General features: G+C 43.2%; 2 long non-coding RNA genes across 4 annotated transcripts in view; one reads left to right on the top strand and one right to left on the bottom strand.

Moving 5' to 3' along the window:
- Positions 1 to 1,415: 1,415 nt before the first annotated feature.
- LOC140603818 (uncharacterized) lies at positions 1,416 to 20,732 on the bottom strand. Of its 3 annotated transcripts, XR_012006795.1 has the most exons (5): positions 19,580 to 20,732; positions 13,402 to 18,430; positions 12,321 to 12,542; positions 11,904 to 12,022; positions 5,646 to 6,002 (listed from the first exon to the last, which is right to left on the bottom strand). It is a non-coding gene; the product is annotated as an uncharacterized lncRNA (long non-coding RNA). The 3 variants fall into 3 exon arrangements; XR_012006794.1 differs by lacking the exon at positions 5,646 to 6,002 and adding an exon at positions 1,416 to 1,731 and having other exon boundaries at positions 13,402 to 19,805; XR_012006793.1 differs by having other exon boundaries at positions 13,402 to 19,795.
- Positions 20,496 to 21,522, top strand: part of LOC140603817 (uncharacterized) — a 32,458-nt gene continuing 31,431 nt past the window's right edge. The window contains exon 1 of the long non-coding RNA XR_012006792.1: positions 20,496 to 20,510. This is a non-coding gene — a long non-coding RNA (uncharacterized lncRNA). The remainder of the gene's footprint in view (positions 20,511 to 21,522) is intronic.

Below are 21,522 nucleotides of genomic sequence, written 5' to 3'. Positions count from 1 at the left end.
CTTCTGGGAGTGCTATGAGCAGAGAGCTCTCAGCTGTCAGCCCCCCTCAGAGATTGCCTCACTTGCAGAGAACAGCCTCTCCCAAAGTCACACTCTTCCAAGGCAGCCCACTACAATGACTGAGGCAGAAGTCTAAAATCCTGGACCTTTGCACCCAAAGCAGACAACTCTTATGAACAAGTCCTCAGTAGGGTGGATAGAAGAAGATGTAGTCAGCCTCCAGCCACAAGCAAACCTCCCCTTGGGTTCTTGCCTTCCATTTCACATCTGAGACTGGATTTAAGAATGAATAAATGAGTGAATTTGCTCATCAGATGAGCAAAATGTATTGCTCAATTGTATTGCATCCTTATATTGTAGTAGGCTGTGTAGATATCTGACCCCCAGGGTAGCAGGTGAGCTGAGCACAGAATCCCATCTCATTCTGACTTTCCAAGCACATGGCACAGAGTAGGAGCCAATGGATATTGAATGCTTTAATAAACTCCTAGGATACAAAGTTTGGAAGGCAATTGGGGTATTTCCTATTGCAGAGCTGGGAAAAATTCATCAAGTCCTTTTATTTCTCCTTCCATTTCCCTTGGTTTTGTTGTTGTTGTTGTTGTTCTTTCATGCATTTATTCAACAAATGTTTCACTATTGACTTCCTGAGAGGGCCCTCATGAGCAGGGGTTGGGATAGTTTGCCCTCACCCCTGGCTGGCTAATACAGGGCACTAGCAGAGGGAGCCTCTGCCCTTCCCCACCACGGTTGTTTCCAGGCATCCATGTCACTCAGTTGCAACTGTCCCTACTTGGGTTCTCTGGGAGTGTTTTCAGCTTCACATTACAGACTACCTTACTTATAGTTGTTTAAACCATAAGGACTTTATTATTCACTTAAGAAATGTCTAAAGCAGGCGGTACTGGGATAGGTTAAGCAGCCCAAAAATTCTCCTGTGTCTAAGAAAGGGGCTTGGTACTTGCTGTAAATGGAGTTACATCCCCTCAAAATTCATATGTCGAAGCCCTAACCCTTAATGTATTGGTATTTGGCCATAGGGCCTTTGGGAGGCAATGACGTTTAGAGGTGGTCATGAGAGTGGGGTCCTTATAATGGGGTTATTAGTACCCTTGTAAGAGTAGAGCACAAAGATCTTATTCTCTCTCCCCACCATGTGAGGACACAGTTGGAAGGCAGCTGTCCCAACAAGCCAGGGAGAGAGCTCTCACCAGAAGCCCACCATGCTGGTGCCCTGATCTGACTTCCAGGCTCCAGAACTACGGGAAAATAAATGTCTGTTGTTTAATCCATCCCAGTCTGTGGCATTTTGTTATGGTGTTCTTCTATTTGAGCTGACCAGTATAGTACTGAGCTGATGATGTGATCGTAACAGCTTGCACGAAATTGTCAGTTGTCGGGTTTTATTCTTGCATTTTAAAAGGGAAGATGGTTAGAATGATGAAATCACTAATTGGCAGGTGCTGCAAGGCCAAGTTGTGAGGGGCAGTGTGATGTCCTAATCAGCAAATTATTTGCCTCACCTACAAGATCTATGACCCTTTACAAAGAAATTGGATTTCCCTAAGCCTCAGTAACTTGCCGAGGTGTGGGCGATACCCATCTTCCCCAGAGTTCTGAGAATTATTTTCATGACTTTCAGTGGTAGGCTTTCTGGTGCTTTCAGCAGATCTCTGGCTCCTTGTCTTCTCTTCATCATCTTCCTTTCCAATTCTCCCTCTATTACTTGGCCTGGGGGTGTATACAGAGAAATGTTACTGCAACAATCACAAATCCTCGGATCTTCGCACTTAGTGCCTCCAGGATGGAGTCAAACAGAGCAGAGACTTGGCTTAGAGAGAAAGTATGGACTGACACAGAGCACCAAAAGAATCAGAGGTCCAAGAGCCATCCATCCATGATGCATAGGTTTGCCTGTGTTGGAACTGATACCACGGAGAGTCTAACATCTTTTTCAAAGGTAGGTGGGAGACTGGGTGTAGAGGTTGGGAGGAGGAAGAAATGTCCAGGATGATTGGATTCTAGTCAAATCAAGGGGACCAACAGAGCAGAGCCTAGATTGTGCCTCTCTCCTAATAGCTCTGGATGGATCTTTCCTTAGTCATATTAAACGCTCAGGATTCTAAACTGTGTCAGCAGGTGGCCCTAGAGACAGCTGTTTGGAGAGTGTCGCAAAATATAAGTGACTGCAGTGACCAAATCCTGTGTAATCTCAGAGTCTTGATGCAAACATTAAGTGCTATTGTACCAATTAGGTTTAACAAGAATAAAGCTGGATATAACAGAGGATTATGAGGATTATGGATTCTCTCTAATGTGAATCATTTGGAATTAATTACCAGAGGAAGAGAGACTATTGTCTCTTACTCCACAGAGGAAGAGAGACTAGGGGTCACTTCTCCTCCTTGGACACAGATTTTTCTCTAAGGTTAGTTGTCTTTAAATGTCCTCATCTTGGCACCCACCCTGCTGTAAACCTTCCTCCAGAAGACTAAAACACAAGACTGGGTAGACCTCATTCCTGGCTATAGAGAAGAATTCTAGTTCTTGGGGCCAGATCCAGTTCTCAGAATCACAGAGCCATCAAAACCTACAAAACTGGCCTCAAATTATACAGGAACCTGGATGAGAAAGACACCATTTGGAAATTTGAGGTTTGGTAGGGGTATTGAGGAAGAGTGAAGAGCCGAAGAAATATCTATCTGTTGTAATGCCCTTTCAACAATATTAAACCAAATGAGAGCATATATGGAAGGTTCATATGACTATGCTTGGCACTGTAATACTGAGTACGTGGGGCTTGTGTTAATATGGAAATCACATGCAAAAAGACTCCTGGTTAATGTAATAATAATTTAATATAATTTTATTTTATTTAAATTTAATAATGTAATAATTTAATATAATTGCAATTTGGCAGGGGGATCATGCTCTATTTTCTTCTTCTTTTTCTTTTAAAGATTTTATTTATTTTAGGGGTAGGAAAGGGCGGAAGGAAACAGAGAAAGAGAATCACAAGCAGACTCTGGACTGAGCATGAAGCCTGATGCAGGGCTAGATCTCACAACCCTGAGATCAAGACCTGAGCCGAAATCCAGAGTCAGACGCTTCACCGGCTGAGCCACTCAGGTGCCCCTCTATTTTCTTCTTTTATCTAGAACTCAGCTTTCAGTTCCCCTGAGACCCATCTCCCCTCTAAATTTCTCATTAAATCCTTTTCTCATTAGACCTCAGAACAGAATGTTACTGATTTTTATGATAGTCACTTGTGAACAATGGAGCCCATCTAGGCAGGCATTCTATAAATAAGAGCTCTGAGTGTATCTGCCCATCCCCGATAGCATAGTGCTTTGGGCTAGCTCTAAAAGAGATAGGATTATCATCCCTGATAAAACTAATGCATTGGATTTCCATTGGAGTCAGGGAAGAAAGCACTTCCCTCAGAGGACTGTCTTAGCTGCCAAAAAATGCTATCAAAAAAATGATAGCCCAAATTGACAGGCAAACAGGCCTTTGTAACTATTTAAGGTAAATGTGGAAATTCTCGATATTGTAGAACATCAGAACAGGAAGTCCTCTTTGAGTTGTAGGACACATTTGAGAATAAGCTGGACTTTTTGACTATCCTTGGTTCCTTTGGTTAATGTGACCAGAGGGTAATGGGCAAGTACTATGGATGGAACGTATCCCCCTAAATTTCCTGTATGAAGTCCTAACCCCACAATGTGACTGTATTTGGAAGCATATTTCCTTTAAGGGACATTAAGGACCTTCCTTTAAAGAAGTAATTCAGGTTATGTGAGGTCATATGAATGGAAATCAAACCAACAGGCCTGATCTCCTTATAGGAAGAGGAAAAGATGCCAGGGATGCACAAGCACAGAGAAAAGGCATGTGATGACACAACAAAAAGAGAGCCATCTACAAGCCCAGGAGGGGGGCCTACAGGAGAAACCACACCTGTTGACACCTTGGTCTTGGACTTGCAGTCTCCAGACCTGTGAGAAACAAATTTGTGATGGTTAAGCCACGTCGTCTGTGGTATTTCATTACAGAAACCCCCGGCAAACTAGGGCAGCACAGAACAGGAATGCTGAGTGCCCTACAAAGTGTAGGATGGCAGATTCTGCACACTAAAAACGTGTCCTGTCCTAAATGCACATAGCATCCTCTAGAGAAACACCAGTGTGGTCCCAACTCTTCATATTATAGATGACCCTATTAGATCTGTCTTTGAGAGAGGGCACCAGACCTTATTTACCCTTGTTCTGCAAGGGGCTAGCGTAGCGCCCGGCACTCAGTAGGAGCTTAGCAATTGTGAGGGTGTGATATCTTTTAAAATGTTCAGTTTACCTTTTGTCTCAGTTTGCCTGAGCCATGTATCTGCTTGGGGGAACATCATTTGTCACTGAGAGACTGCCAAGAGATAGACTAGGGTAATATTTAGCTGTTGACATTCAAAAATGAGATTTTGCTGCAAGACAATCTGGCGTTCTTTGCCAAGCTCTTGTCTTGAGAGAGGATTGTTGAAAGTCCTCTCACATCTGAAGGGTGTGCTTTGGGGCTCAAAGAGTTTTTCCTGTATGAAGGGGCTTCCTGAGAGCAGACAAAGCCCTTGGCTGAAGCTGGAGTGCTTTAGATTGAGAAAAGTAGTGACTGGGATCAGGAAGCCAGTGCCCCTCCTCCCTTCCCTGGCCACCCTGCCTAGAAATTGTACCCTAGTCACTTATGATTGCCTGACATTCTGTTTTATAGTTGCTTGTTTCTTCATTTAGTGTCTTTCTCCCTGACTAGCCTGTCAACTCTATGAGGCAGTGCTCACTGCTCTCTTCCATGCATCTAAAACATTGAACCTGGCAGTTCAATAAATATTTCCTGAATGAATGAATGAGTTTTCTTTTTTCTTCATCTCCCTTCCACATCTAAAGAAGGAGAAGAAGAAATAATTTAATTTGAGAGGATATCTTCAAAGCGTTTGAACTCATTCACTGGATTTCCTCTACTTGAAGAGGAAACCCTAAGAACAGACTTCATAAAATCATATCCTGGAAGATCTAAGGACAGGCACATTTCTGACTCATTGCTCATTGTTCTGCACTCCCGAGTTGCTTCCTTTGAAATCCTTCGCAGAGTTTAGGGTGTAACAAATGATATCTCTAATGGCATTGGGCCACTAATTGTTCAGGAAGTGCATAGAGAAAATAGAGCTGATGCCCTGGGTGCCTGCCCGTTTCTGGCAAGCAAACCTGGGAATGTGCTGCATGGATAGTGGTGACCCCTTCTCAGTCATGGGTTTAACAGGCACTAGGGCTCAGCTGAGCTGCCCAAGGAAGCATGCCATGTCACGGAAGGAAGTCATACTTCCTTGCCCATCATCTCTGTGGGAAGTGGATATGGGTGAAAAGGTGAAGACAGGATTCTGCATTAGAAAACAATTCTAGTGGGATATCCAATGCATTCAGTCACTGAGATTTAGCGATCAGCTCTGGGGCTTTTCTTAGCTACAAAAGAATAAATGTCCAAGGAAACGCCAAGCTGAGTGACCAAGAATGCGCATCTTCACAAAAGATAGGGACCATTAAGTTCTTTGTTTATCAGTGTCCAGAAAGATCAACCACATTCCTTCGGGATAAATTTCACAGTGATTCTTTATTAGGGTGGGAAAGGGAAGGAGGGAGAAAGAATCCACAAAGAACCTGGCACTTTACATTATGGCATCTGTATAGTGTCAAGTGCAAGTGCAGAACAAGTCATTTGTTACCTAGGACAGTCTCTTTTCTAAAGTGGAGTCTCATATAGCATTTTGCTGTTTCCTTATTATAGAATTAACAGAACTCTAGGGACGCCTGGGTGGCTCAGCAGTTGAGGGTCTGCCTTTGGCTCAGGGCGTGGTCCCGGGTTCGGATATCCAGTCCTCATCCAGCTCCCTGCAGAGTCTGCTTCTCCCTCTGCCTAGGTCTCTGTCTCTCTCTGCGTGTCTCTCATGAATAAATAAATACAATCTTTAAAAACAAAACAACAACAAAAAAAAACAGAACTCTAAAGTCAGTTGGGAAATAGAGGTATCATCCAACCTTCTTTTGTGGATGAAAAACTGAGAAGCAGAAACATTAAGTAACTCAGACAAGGACAACTTGCAGCCCAAGTATGATCTATGTCTTTACTTCATTTTAGTAGAAAACAAATATGTATTTTATGAAAGAAAAATTTCATGGTCAGCTTTCAGGGGACTAATTAATGTAGTTAGATAATATTTCAGTTAAGGTGGAAAGATAATAAGGTCTCTGTAGAACCAATGTGACAGACCTTGTTCAACACTTATGTTACTGGCTTTAGATAGAAATTTAACCATCGTTGAAATTTCTTTGTTATGGGACCTCCTGGGTGGCTCAGTCAATTAAGTATCTGCCTTCAGCTCAAGTCATGATCCAGGGGTCCTGGGATTGAGCCCCACATTGTGTTCCCTGCTCAGTGGGGAGTCTACTCTCTCTCCCTCTGCTATTCCCCTTGCTTGTGCTCTCTGTCAAATAAAGTTAAAAAAAAATTCTTTGCTATGAAAGCATTTTGCTGATAAATACATGTAGTGGGTAAATCCAGACACTAAAATTAAAGAATGCCTCTGTTCTCACTGTAAGCTGAGGAACCTAACAAATATATACCAGGGAGTATCTTCACTGTGCTGTCCACCTGCCATGAAATTTTCTAGAATATTTTTAGGTTTACGTGTTTTTATTCCTTTTCATGAATGCTATTTGTTAAACGTGTGACTACATGTAATTTAAATTTTATATTTAGTATGACTTTTCCATAAATAAATTTTAATATTGGAAAAAAAAGAATAAAATGGAGTCTCTTCATCTGCATAAAGGAAAACCCTCCTAGTAAGCTATGAAATAATGGGCTCCTAGTCTATTTTGTCATCATAGAAAGAGCTTTCATCTGCTCTTGGTGCAAAGCTGACCAAGTACTTCCCTACCAATATCAGACTTATTCCTCACCACCTGTCTGTGAAAAGAACAAAGCAGGAACCATGCCTATTTTGCAGATAGGAAAACTGAGGATCTGAAAGGGAAGTGAGTTATCTAAGCCCATAGAGCCAGTGGTGGAGTCAGGTTTTTTATTTATTTTTTAAGATTTATTTATTTGAGAGAGAGAGAGAACAAGCAAGAGTGAGTGGAGGATGAGCAGAGGGAGAGAGAGACAAGCATACCACCTGCTGAGTACTAGATCCCAGGACCCCAAGACCATCACCTGAGCCCAAATCAAGAGTCAGATGCCCAACCAACTGAGCCATCCAGGTGCCTCTGGAGTCAGGGTTTTTAAAACTCTGGTCTTCCTGCCCCCACTTTCAATATGTCTTGCGCTACATTTGGATGCAGCACTCCCTGGTGGGTCACCAATAAAGTTACCGTGTGATTTATCACCCAAACCAGGACACTTTGGAGAGTGAAAGAGGCTCTATGAATAATTATTCTGAGACAATAACTGGAAACCAGGATGAACAGTCACCTTAATCATAGGGCAGAAGTAAAGATGACAGGCCCACTTCCCTGTACACTGACCTGCGCTTCTTTGGCAGAAGACATCAATCTTTATCTTTTTTTGAAAGTGAGTGACTTCAGTCCTGAGCAACACCGTTCAGTAAACAGACCTGGTTGGGTCGTGTAATGACCCAAGTTCTCTTTGTGTCACCATGTTTGATTAGTTTGGACCGAAAAGCTCAGGAAATATGGCCAGTACTTGGAAGATGTAATCAAGAATAAAGGAAGGAGGGACGCCTAGCTGACTCGGTTGGAGAAGCATGTAACTCTTGATCTCGGGGTTGTGAGTTCGAACCCCACATTTGGTATAGATATTACTAAAAAAATAAAATATTTTAAAAAAGAAGAAAGAGAGGAAAGATGAAATGGTTTCTGTAGGACAGAGAGCAGGAGGCTGATGAGAATAGTCAGGAAGGACAACCCAAGCAATTCATGGTCTGACAGCTGGGCAGCAAGAAGCTTGGGTGTTATTATCAGTGTCCATGTGTTTCTGTTGGAAAGACAGACTCTTTCATGGGCATGAGGCCATGAGGCTTCCTAGAAGGGGAAATCTGCCCCATCTGGCTGGCTAGATTTTTTGTTTCCTGGTCCCCTTTAATATCTCAGTGGTCCCTGTGATATCTGTTATGGCAAGAGCTTGCTTCTGGGTAAGTGCAAGCTCATGCAAAAGTACATGACAACCATGAATAGGAATTATATTTCTAGTAATAGCACATTTCCTTTGCAGAATGCATTTATCATTTTTAATGTTTTTACCACTGTTGGCAGTTCACACATGGAAAGTTCTTAAATGAGTACCTGTCATGTAATAAATGCTATGTGTTTTCTATTATTATTTTTATTTCATTTGATTCTCACAAATACCCTACAAGCTACATTAAATGGGTATCACAGAAAACTGAGCACCTTTGGCTCAGTATATGTCCCTTTGTTAACCAGCCTGTGTATTTCAACAGCATGACTCTGGTCGGAATTCTTTGAGTTCTGCTAAGAACATCATCTCCAAACCTAGGATCTTAATTTCAGCCTGTAAGTCTAGACTCCCTCCTGGTCCATGCCACTTGGATATTTGGTAACACTCGGATATCTGGAACCTTGAAGCAAGTAGGCCTGTCCCCAAAAGCTCATCAGCATCCTAAGGCTGCAATGTGGCCAGGTGATTGGTTGTGTCAGTATGTGCTGTGTCCTGTCTCATTCATTCTCTGTCACCAGCACAGTAAAGCAATGTCCCATCACAGGAGCCACCCTTTCTGAGCCCACTCTATATAGCTGTGTTTGCAAAAACACCAAGGGAGCCAAAGGCATCTGTCAGAGTATATTTTTGCTGCATTTCCAAGAAACGTTGGATGAATGAGGAAAGAACTGGCCTCTTAAAGTCACATGGCAGGGCATTGTTGATTTCTATCAGCTTCCAGCAGCAAGAGTGGAGAAGTGAAATCAGTACAAAAGCAAATTGAAGTTGTTTCCAGGGTACATGTGGACAGTTTGCCAAAATCATGTCTTTAGAATAAAAGAAGAATCAAAGGGAGAGGTCACTGTGGGTTCGCCCATTAAGAAAGGTCAGATCTGAGTAGGGATAAGCAACATGGTGCCAAAACAAGGTCAAAGTCATTTGAGAATTAGATGTGGAAACCAGAATAGTGGGTCCTTGTATTTGATGCCGATGAACTTCCAAGCTTGGTGACAACCTGTCGTGGACTACTCTGGAAAGGCCCAGCCCTTGGGACTGGAGGTGAACCTTTGCTGGTGTAGTAGTCAGGGTTTTCCAGAGAAAAGAACCGATAGCAAGGGGAGGGGAGGGAGGTAAAGAGATTATTATAAGGAATTTGGTCATGCAATTATAAAGGCTGACAAGTCCCAAGGTCTACAGAGTGATGAGACAAGCTGGACACCCGGCAGAGACAACGCATACTTCTAGTCTTGAGTACAAAAACCTGAAACCTAAGAGCCAATGTTTCAGTTTGAGTGCCAGAAAGGGAAAACACCAGCATCCTAGTTCTAGTTTACCAGGCAGGAAAATTCCCTCTTAGGGGCGGGTCAGCTTTTTTGTTCCAGTCAGGCCTCCGACCGAGTAGATGAGGCTTCACCCCCATTAGAAGGCAATCTGCTTATTCAGTCTACTGATTTAAATGTTACTCTCATCCAGAAACATCTTCACAGAAACACTCAGAATAATGTTTGACCAAACACCTAGGCACCATGTGGCCCCACCACTGTGACCACAATATTAACCATCATGGCTGGCATCACAAGTGCACTAGAAATGACAGAGTCATCTGGGAACTGCTGTCAGCAGACGTCCATGGTCCTAGCACACATATAAGGAAACATTCAGCAAGCAGAGGCCTCTGGTGGAGTGCTGAAACTCAGGGGAAACATAAAGGAAATTAGGGCCACGCATCAGCGCACCAGGGGAATTGCCACAGCCAGAAAGTATTCCTGGTATTCTCATACTGAGAGCTCGTCCTACATCTGGCTGTTTGCAAGGCACATCTTAGACACTGGCTGTGTTTACTGTTCAAACATTTCGAAAGTTTAAGAAAAGAGATTACCCGAATTCCCTCAGTATTACAAGTGCTCCTTCATTGTTTCTCCCAATTTTTATTCATTTACGTATAGATTTTGTTGTTGTTTTTTCAATTTTTTTTAAAGATTTTATTTATTCATTCATGAGAGACACAAAGAGAGGCAGAGACACAAGCAGAGAATGAAGCAGGCTCCATGCAGGGACCCCGATGTGGGACTCAATCCCAGCCTCCAGGATCATGCCCTGAGCCAAAGGTTGGTGCTCAACAGCTGAGCCACCCAGGCATCGCTAGATACAGGTTCTTATAAAGTTGTCTTATATGTTGACTATGGGTTACACTTGACCAGAGGTAAATTTGTCCCCCAGGGGACACTTGGCAATGTGGGGAGACGCCTTTGTTTGTCAAAACTGAGCAGGAGGCGGTGTACTACTGGCCTGCTGGTGGAAGCCAGGGGGTGCTGCCAAGCATCGTGCTATGCACAGGGCAAACGCTGCCACCAACAGAGAATCACCTGATCCAAAGGGTAACACCAAGGTTGAGAAACCAACTGCTAATTGACAAGTTAGAGAACCCCACGGATGAGAGAGCAACAACTAATTTTACTTCATATATGGTGCTCAATATTATGACACATCTTTGAATTAATTTAGCCTATGTGTTAGGTTGTTGGCACGGAGCTGTAGCTACTGAATGAAACTTATGAATGAATGCATAATATTCCACTGAGTTAATATGAAGAAGTTTCCAAAACTATCCCCCTGTTGTTGATCATTAAGGGTGAGAGGCTTTGCTACTAAATATGGTACAGCAATGAACATTGTGAAAATATCTGGATTTGAAATATTTCCTTTGGATTAATTTCCACTTGTGAGATAGAAGGCCCACTGCAGAAAAGGAGACTCATAACGTTTCATGATTAATAGTACATGCTTTAGGTTCTCCAGAGCAGGGACTTGCCTCTTTTAATGATTTAATCCTTAAAACTTGATCCAGTGCCTTGCCTATGCTTATCTCAGTAAGTGTCCATTTAAGATGAATTTTTATTATGTTAAGGGAGTATTCCTCAAGATCCAGTTTACTAAGAATTTTTGTGAAAACTAGGATGATCGTATTTTTTTCTCCTTTGATCTGTGAAACATACTTTATTAAGATTAACAAATTTTCTTTTTAAAAAAAATGTTATTTATCCATTCCTGAGAGACAGAGAGAGGCAGAGACATAGGTAGAGGGAATAGCAGGCTCCCCGTGGAGAGCTGGATGGGGGACTCGAACCCAGGACCCCAGGATCACGACCCCGGCCAAAGGCAGACACCCAACCACTAAGCCACCCAGGTGCCCCAAGAGTAACAAATTCTCTAATGTTTTATTATCCTTGTATTCTTGGAATTAATCCTACTTGGTCATGAGTAATATTTTTAAATATTGATTAATTTGAGCTGTTAGTATTTGATTTAAGTTTTATCCCCCAAAGAGATTTATAATGCTATTTTTCATGCCGCCTTTGCCTAGGCATGTTCTAAAGGAGGACGATGATGGCAAAATGCCCACATAGAGAGTAGGGAAAGTCACAGAGGGAAGCAGAGGGAAACTCACATGAAAAGATAAATGTAGATAAAAAACCCCTAATAAATCATAGCTTCAACACGTGGCCTCCCTTTTTGGTATCTTTAAAGAAAGCACAGAACTATTTGGAAAATAATATGATGCCAGACTAACATAAATCTCTTCTAAGTAAATAAATGAATGCATAAATAAATAGCCTTCCATCCTTGGAGAATTTATTCAGTACTTTTACATACATCAATTATTCAATAAATATTTACTAAGCACCTACCACAGACAGCCATTGTGTTGGATGCTATAGACATCATGGTGAATAATTTATTCCATCTAGTGAAAACGGCCATATCTCAGAAGGGTACACTTTCGGCAAAGCTACTCTTAACTCAAGTGCTGCGGGGAAAGAAGTGATTTCTTTAATTATGAATTTGACATATGCTTAGTGTAAAAAAAGGAGAAAACTACCAAGAAGTTTATACATATTCATAGTTCCATTACCATTCAAATATAGCTACTGTCTTGTTGTGTATAAATGGGTAACAAACAACCCCCAAACATCATGGTTCACGTAATTCATTCCTGTCTTTCAGGGTTCTAGGCCCTGATGCGTTCAGCAGGGCAATTTCCACTAGAAGTGCCTCAGATGATGACATTCAGAGAGTATCTTTCTACCCAACCTCCCCATACGCACCTAGTTTGGGCTTCCTTGGGCACGGTGGTTTCTGGGCACTCAGACTTCTTAGGTAGTGGTTGGCTTCTCTCAGAGCAAGCGTTCTAAGAGACCCAGGCAGACGCAAAAAGACCTCCTAGGACTCAGCTTCAGAACCCATGTAGCATGACCTCAGTAGCATTCTGTTGCTCAAAGCAGTCATAAGCCACGTTCAAGGGAGCATAGGAACAGGATGCCCTCTGGCTGGTGTACATAGAGGAGAAGGAATTCATGGTAGTCAGCCATGTTGGAGACAAGCTACCACCATTGTTCATCTCCATCAGTACAGCTTGTCAGTAATTCTACATAACCAAAATCTGAACATTAAAGTCAGGAAATTGACATTGTTAGTTAAGACTATCCAGTCCTCAGAATTCACCCAAGTTTTGTAGGTGATCCTAATAGAAGATTCCAGTTCAGAATCATACACTGTATTGAGCTATCAAGCCTCTTCAGTCTCCTTTAGCTTGGGATAGTTCTTCCCTTGACTTTCATGACCTTGACACCCTTGAAGATTACAGGAAAGTTAGTATGTAGGATGTGCCTAAGCCTCTCCTATGAGTGGGGCTGGGTGGAAGCAGGCAGCCCCCCGGCCTCTGTTGTGCTCACTTGGAATTTAGCCTGTACAACAGGTCAAAATATGGGAGGGTCAAAATATGCTGGTAGCCTGATCCTTCAGAGAAAAATAGCAAAGTGCTTGACTAGGAGCATCATCACCAAGATCCTATTGACTCACCAGTGTCTCCTTCTTACCTCCATTCCGGTACTGACCCCACCTTCTGGGCACTTGGACTGGACACCCTGACCATAACAAGAGCCTCCTACCTTCGTTCCCGCTGATTTCTCAGCAACAATTCAGTTAATTCACTTCCTTAAAAACTCACTCAAGGGCAGCCCGGGTGGCTCAGTGGCTCCAGGGTCTGATCCTGGAGACCTGGGATCGAGTCCCACATCAGGCTCCCTGCATGGAGCCTGCTTCTCCCTCTGCCTGTGTCTCTGCCTCTCTCTCTCTCCTGTGTATTCTCATGAATAAATAAATCTATTTAAAAAAAAAAAAACTCACTCAAGGGTCTTCTAGAAGGTGTGCAGTCTCAGTCTTCGTTAATCATTCTTCAACCTTGTTCTTGATGCTTCACCTCTACTGTTACACATTCCGATGTCCAGCAGCATGGAGGATGCAATTATTATTGAGGGCATGCCAGGTGTCAGGCCCTGTGCTATGTGCCTCCCATGTTCTAGCTCATTTACTCCTTGAAACAACCCTATACATTTGGTACTTCCCCCATTTTACAGATAATGAAATGGAAGCTTAGAAAAGTACAAGAAGTAGGCCACTGTTTTACAGCTAGAAAGTGGGAGACTGCATTAAATAGAATTAGAACACAGGGTCTCTGACCCTCATGGTGTTGGCATGTAAATGGGACAATGAGGCAGGTATGTGTGAAACAATTAGCAAAAGATGTGAGATGTGTTAAACTGTTTTGTTTTCCTAATTCTTTTTTGTTTGTTTGTTTGTTTGTTTGTGTGTGTGTGTTTGTTTGTTTTCCTAATTCTATTATGGCTTATTTCTTCGCCTCTCCAAATTACAACTGCATCCGGAGCAAAGACTGCATTTTCCATTAATTTTGTGTTTTAGAATACTTAATGCTCTGCTGGGCATAAATTGAGCCCCCAGTAAATTGGTGTTAGGGGGCAGTGAGCATAGAGACTGAATACTTATGGACTAAATAGAAGGTCTGAAATGTTAAGACAAGTTCAGGTTTCACTAAATGCCAGCCAGAGAGAATTCGAGACTCAGAGGGGAAGTAACCTATTCAAGATCCCACAGCTCATTAGAAGCAGAATAGGCAAGAACCAGTTCCCCAAACTCCCTGCCCAGCATACCCTCCCCGGACCCCACTGTCTGCTTAGGTCAACACAGCACACATCGTGTCCACACCAGAGTTTTCAGCCCATGGGACTCCTCACACCAAAATATACTGCTTTCTCTTTCTAGCTCTTAAACTTAGCTGAAGAGTCATTTCTTAGAAGCTTGACCAGAACCCTCTGGTCTGGTTGAGATACCCCTCTTGTCTATGTTTTTTCTTCTACCAGACCATCCTGCACGGATCACCCTCATTAACTTGCCTGTCTACCCAGTAGATTAGAGACTTTTAGAAGGCAGGTACCATGGCTCCTTTGACTTGGTGAGATTATTGTCTAACACAGCTTCTGGCACATGTCCTTCTAATGTGGATGCTTAGTAAATGAATGACTGCAGTCCAGGTAACCCAGTGTATGATATAAAGGTCAAGGTCAACAATGACTTCTTGGAACAGGAGACAGTTGACATGAAGGGTGAGTCCAGTTAACCAGCTGGTGGCAGCAAAAATAACACAATACGTTCCTTTGTTTTACAAATATTTGAGGGCCTATACATGCACTGTTTCTGGGGGGACAACCGTGAGTGGTACTGACAGTCTTTGCCCTCATATGCAGCTTCTAGCTTAGTGGTAGAAGTAAACCATCAAGAGACAAACACATGAATTAAGCAAGACAGTGTCTGATAATATTTAAGTGCTTTGAAGAAAATAAAAAGAGGGAAATATGATACAGAATAGAATGGCTGGGATGAGGGAGTCCCCATATTAGATAAAGTGATCCAGGAAGGCCTCTCTGAGGAGGTGACATTTCAGCTGAGACCCACAAGATGAGAAGGAGCTAGCTTTGTAGATGGGGATGTTCTAAGGAGAAAGACTAGCCAGGGCAAAGCTCCAAAAAGCACAGCAGGAGGACCAGAGTAAGCTGGAGCACAGGATGAATAGGAAAGCAGTAGAGGTGAGGCTGGAGGAGCAGAGGTCATGGAAGACTCGGAGGCCCAGAGAAAGAGCCTGGAGATACTCTAATCACAATGGGACAACAAGGGAGGGTTTTGCAGGGAGGTGGTGGTAGGAGGCAGGGGGAGGGGTGATATGTTCTGATTTGTATGTTGAAAAGATTGTCCAGGGTGGGTGTCAGGTCAGGAGAGTGAACAGTGGGTGAGCTGCCCCTTCAGGGTTGCATTTTATAGTGCCTGGTGGGACTTCCAGTCAACATTTGAGAAGGAGCCAGGAGCTAGAAACAAAGGGCCATGTCTGTAGGACATTTGTTCACTGTCTATCTTCCCTATATTTGCTGTTTTTGTAACCCCATGTTCTGTAAAACTCTTAAGCCTCATGGATTTATTTCTGAAGAATGGGGCAATCAGGTGGAGATGATGATAAGGAACCTCAAGGAGTAGAGTAGGAGGACTGGCCAAGGGGAAGAAAAACCAGTCAAGTGCCCAAGGCCTGTTGCAAAAAAAAAAAAAAAAAAAAGAGGGGAGGGGGTGGAGTGGGGAGGAAACACCAGAACCAGCAGGTTTGGGCTTGAGGAGCATGAAGGGAGAGAGAAAGAAAGCTTTAACATGTAATTATATCCACTTAGTCGCATAGGCAGCCCCTTTATCACAGCATTTTATGGCTCAGCCCTTTCAAAATCACTAAATTGCATTGCCTAAATAACGCTTCTACATCTCTTACCAACACTGAACTTGCTCTTTCCTTGATTTCAGCCCCTGGACCCTACAGGGACAGTGGATTTCATCGGCAACAGGGAACCAGCCTGAGCTACTTAAGATGTAATGCTAACAGCAAGATCAAGAAAAGACTTAATCCTGGGGATCCCTGGGTGGTGCAGGAGACCCGGGATCAAATCCCACGTCGGGCTCCCCGTGCACGGAGCCTGCTTCTCCCTCTTCCTTTGCCTCTCTCTCTCCCTCTCTCTCTCTGACTATCATTAAAAAAAAAAAAAAAAAGACTTAATGCTAACAGGTTGTAGAACTTTCTGTCTGCAGAGGGCCCAGTTGAAAAGCTGGTCCAGTGATCCAGGGCCCAATAATCTATGATTGAGGGCAGCTGTTGTAAAAAGGCAACCGACCTGAAGATAAGGGAAAGGGCAAGTTCAAGACTCCTTAATTTCCCTATTGGCCTTTCTACCAGGATAGCAAATATTGCTCCACACATCTGAAGGAACGTTTGGTTTTTTTCATCTCCAAGTTCACGGATGCTGTGCTCAGCATGTCATAGGTACTTGGCAAAAGTTATGAAATAATTCTTAGGAAAGAAGTAGGCCATAGAGAGACCTGGGTGAGCAAAACTAGGTCATGGCACGAAGATAGAAGTGCTGTTGGCCAAGGCTCTGGAGCCAGAAGGCAGTCTGCACCGACAGGTTCATTTCCACTTCCTGCCATGAGCCTGTACTAGGAATTGTACCGAAAGCAGCCACTGCCTCTCATCTCTCATCTCTTTCTATTGCTTAGCCACCTTACCAGGTGGAATTCCAGCTCAGAATTCCTGGCTTGCTAGCTCTGTGACATTGGTAAGTCACTTAGTTGTTTGTTTGGTGGTTTTGTTTTTTTGAGTCACAGTTTTGTCTGTAAAATGGAAGATGATGATACTTACCTAGAGTTTCTGAGAGTTCAATTAGAGACTTAAGAGATTGAGCACCCAGGTGCTCAAAGTTTCTTTCCATGTAGCAGAATGGTGGTATCATGTGAAAACCAGCTTTGCCACTTTGCAACCACCTGACAAACCTGATGCTTGGGCAAGCTATTTGACACCTGTGTGCTTCAGTTTCCTCATCAGCAATTGGGGACAATCATAATAGAGCCTACTTCATAGGGTTGTGAGGAGGATTAATATGTGGAAGGTGCTGAGAACAAGGTCTGGTCCACAGGAAATGTACCTAGTTTTCTTCTTCCTGTCCCCAGAGCGCCAGACACACAACACAACATGCATGTTGGGACTTCTCCATGTTTCTCAGAACGAAATCTTTTTAAAAGGTCAATAGAATTCCCTTCCTAGCATTGCCCTTTGCATTTGTTTCTGTTTCCTCAGAAAAACACTGCCATGGATCAACATTTCCAATGAAGTCTCTGGAAATTTAAGTTGAACAAGCTTTATAAGAATAGACTTGTGGGGATCCCTGGGTGGCTCAGCGGTTTAGTGCCTGCCTTCGGCCTAGGGCATGGTCCTGGAGTCCATATCAGGCTCCCTGCATGGAGCCTGCTTCTCCCTCTGCCTGTGTCTGTCTGTCTGTCTCTCTCTCTCTGTGTCTCTCATGAATAAATAAAATCTTTAAAAAAATAGACTTGTATTAGGCCATTGGTCATACCCTTGATGTCCTCTCACATTTCATTGTCCCATGCCCCCTTGCCACTCCCCAACCTGTGGCACGACTCCTCACAGCTTCTGTGCAGAGGCAATGTTCACTAGCATGGCCTGAGCTCCTTACCCCATTGCCAGTCAGAGGAGAATATCCACAGTGGCTGCAGCCTGTGAAAGGGAGTCAGGACAGAGCGAGGGAAGAGGCTGGTGCCAGGAGGGGGCATGGGAGGAAGGGGGCCCCCCTCTGAGGGCCCTTGCAGGAAGAGCTTCCTCATGCATGGGGAACTTGGTGGAACTGCCTTAGAAAAAAAGCACTGTCTGAGGACCTTAATACAAACTTTATTTTTTTTAAAGACCTTATTTATTTGTTCATGAGAGACACAGAAAGAGAGAGGCAGAGACACAGGCAGAGGGAAAAGCAGGCTCCATGCAGAGAGCCCAACGTGGGACTCCATCCCAGGTTTCCAGGATCATGCCCTGGGCTGAAGGTGGCGCCAAACCGCTGAGCCACCTGGGCTGCCCTAAATACAAACTTTAGATCACAGTGTCCAACCATTGAGAAGACGTGGCATTGTGCTGTTTGGGTACATTGTTTTGTATATAGTCTGTCAACAGCACTCCTCCGAGAAAGGGAATGGTTGAGTCTACAGATGACAGCTCCGACTTGGAACAGATCCAGAGGAGAAAGAGGTGCTGGCAATTGGTTATGAGCAGCAGGAAAGAGTGGGATATATGGCTACCTCTACTGCCCCTGGGAACAGCAGAATTGTTTGGGTTGTAGTTTAGGAAGCGGGTGCCAGGCATGAAAAGTTCCTAATACTGCAAGGACTTTATGATATAGCCAGGTGACAAGTGATCTGTCCTGAAAGCGTTGGGTCAGGTTTTTCATGGCAAATTATGGTGAAATGCATCAGTCTACTGTCAGAACTAGAGAAAGAGCAAGAAGACAAGTTTTAAAATTGGTCCTTCCCACTTGTATATTCCCGCTCCCAAACCATGGTCCAGCTGGTTTTCTGAGCTCAGAGTCACAGCAAACGAGCTGCTCTGCAGAAAGGCTGCAGATGTAACCAGAGGCTTGGAGGGGGAAAAAAGCAGGTCTAAGACATGGATCTCTCTGCTGTAGCCTGCATCCAATGACAGCTTGTTGTGGGAATATAAAGGCTAGTTTTTCTCCACTGAACTTGGGACTTTCCTGGAGGGCTATTCTAGCTCCAGAGTTTCACACAGCATTAATGCCCTGCGGAAAGCGTAATCAAGATTTGATCAAGCGCTTTCTGATTCTGTAGAGACTGTACTCAAATCACTATGCTATTCTGCAGCCACAGAAACATGCAGAAAACAGCAGGGAATGAAAGAAAGCAGAAACATCACGGTGTCTTCTTAGTGAACGCTTCAGGCAATAACTGTTGCCTGAGATTGGTTTTCTCTAGAAGCACAGAGGGGCATGGCAGGTTAGAGGGGCAGCCATATTCAAGGGGTTGGAGACAAGGTAGACAGCTATGACATCCTGTTTCCTATTAGGTTTTACTGGTAAGTCAAGAGAAGTTGCTGATGCATGGAGACACAAATAGCAAGATCCAGAGACAATGTTTTAGGGAATGCAGAGTTGGATGACAGAAGGTGGAATACTAAGGTCTGAGGAACTAGCAACATCCTACGTGATTATTTGGAGAGCAGTGGGATTGATGAGATCAGAGCAAAGAGTGGTATTCACATGAGCTTTACTAGAGCAGGGGTTTTATGCTGAGGAATCTGTGCTCTATTTCGAGCTCTTAGCATCATTGTCCTATTTTCCCAGTCATCCATCCTTCCTTTAATCCAGCCAGTAAGTCATCAAAGACTCACTTTCAATCTCCTGTACGCTGGACCCTCTGCTAGGTTCTGGGATGGAAAGATACTTAAACAATAGTACCAGCTTGACGAGCTTCATGTCCCCTTGGAGTTGACAGATATTTCCTATGCAATGGCATCATTGCTGGAATCTGTCGGCTTAGGGGAAATCGTGCTGCAGTAACAAACGATCCCCCAAATTTCAGTGGCTTACAATAGTCAAAGTTTATTTCTCCCTCAAATTACCTAATCTTTATAGGTTGGCTGAAATTCTGTTCCCCGTCCTTTTTTTTCCCATCCTTTTCATTATGGGACCATGCTAGTGGGAACAGCCTCTATCTAGAATGTGCCAGTCTCATGACAGAAGGAAAAGAGAGAGAGCGGAAATGTACCAAAGCTTCTGCTGGTATGTGGCACATGTCATTTGTGCTCACATTTCATTGGCCAGGGTGGGTCACATGGCCAGGCGTGACATCAGCAAAGCAAACTTGGGCAGTTAACAGTTAGCAGTCGGCAGTTAACAGTTGGAAGGGAAAGAAAAATACACTCCTCCATAGCGTCCTCGCGGAGTTAGTCACCAGGCACTGACAGCAGGCAGAAGGGCACCAACATTTAGAAGCTCCTCTCTTAGTTCTCTTTATTGATTGATACACTTTGATTAGGCCCACAGTTTTGTTTTTCTTTTTCTGTTCAGCCTTTAGAAACAACCTTTGCCAGAGTTAACAGTGAAGAGAAGGCATTAGGATTAGTGTCACTGTTTCTATAAAACCAGAGACCTGCATAAAACATTCAAGCCCAGTGGAAATTCGCTTTCATGACAACCCTACATGATACAGAGATGTTCCTATAAACTGGGGGCATGTTTATGGAAAAGCCTTTGGGCTCTTACTAGCTGTGTGATTTTGGGGAGCCCAATTTGGGCTCTCTTGAGTTTGAGTTCATCTATAAAACAAGGGTAATTGTAAGAAAAGGACTGTAAACAGTGAAACACTATTCAAATATTCAGCCTTTGTAAAAATGTGATGGAAATGTCATAAGTGGGCAGTTCTGTTTTTTGTTTTCCTTTTTTTTTTTTTCCATTGCTGTGGGAAGCTGGTGCACAGAATCAAAGTTTACTACAGCAGCTGAGATGTGTGGAAGCTGGTAATTATCTGCAAGATGGGCTGAGTTTTTGATTGTAAGTGTGCCTGGCAAACCTATCAATGAGACATGTGCCTTGACAAAATGCTGACAGTCTATTTACACAGAGGCAGCTGTGATATTATAAAAGAAGGAAAGGCATGCTAGAGGTCTAAGTCATTATGAAGGATATGACTTCCATTTCTCTGTGCAGTTGATTGTTCCAGGATGATAAAAATATAGTATAAACATGAACAAAACAGTTCTTGAATTTCAATAAGAATCCAATATCCTCGGGATGAAAGCTTTAGCCATTATCAAACCCAACCCCCAGTCTATAGAGATGAGGAAACTGAGACCCACAGAAGTTAATTAGCTAGGCTTTATCACACCTGTTCTTGGCTAGGTACAACTCTAATATCAAAGTGGCTGTTAATATAGAGAAAAGAACTTACCTGTCTTTTATGTAATGAATGTGCTACCTCATTAATCTCTAAAACATTTCCTTTAATATTTAGCATTCCCATATCTAAATATTTATTCGCTATATACACATAATCAACTGAAGCATAAAAACTTAACATTAAATTTCCCTGGACATTTAAACATCGATTACAAATTTGTAATCAAGATCTAATGCAAACAAATAATTAAAACTATGAATCTAATAAACAAGATTCTCTTACATGCACTAAACACATTAAGAAACAGACAACACATGCACAAAATGTCATGTTGATTACAGAGGTGATCACACTATGGGGAAATGGTCTTCTGAGACACTGAAAAGCCAGAGGGAAGACACTGTTTTCTTCTCTCGTGTAAGGCGTCTTACTCATGCTGTGTAGCTTGAATCTAGGAGGTGGTCTATGAGCATATTTTCAATTCTGCGCGTGTATGTTGGCATAAATTCTTCCTGGATGACAATACTTAATCCTATAGCAAAACACACACAGGGGCTGTGGTGGGCTGGAATGAGCTTGGGTCTGTCCATCCTCCACCCTAAAGATTACTTTCAAAAGGACTGTCTTCTATCAGGAGTTCTGGGGCCCACGGGCTGCACTACAGAT

This window comes from Canis lupus, chromosome 14 (genome assembly GCF_048164855.1).
Source record: "Canis lupus baileyi chromosome 14, mCanLup2.hap1, whole genome shotgun sequence".
Taxonomy (NCBI): Eukaryota; Metazoa; Chordata; class Mammalia; order Carnivora; family Canidae; genus Canis; species Canis lupus.
The sequence above is the reverse complement of the archived record's forward strand: the minus strand, read 5'-3'. Positions and strand labels throughout refer to the sequence as shown.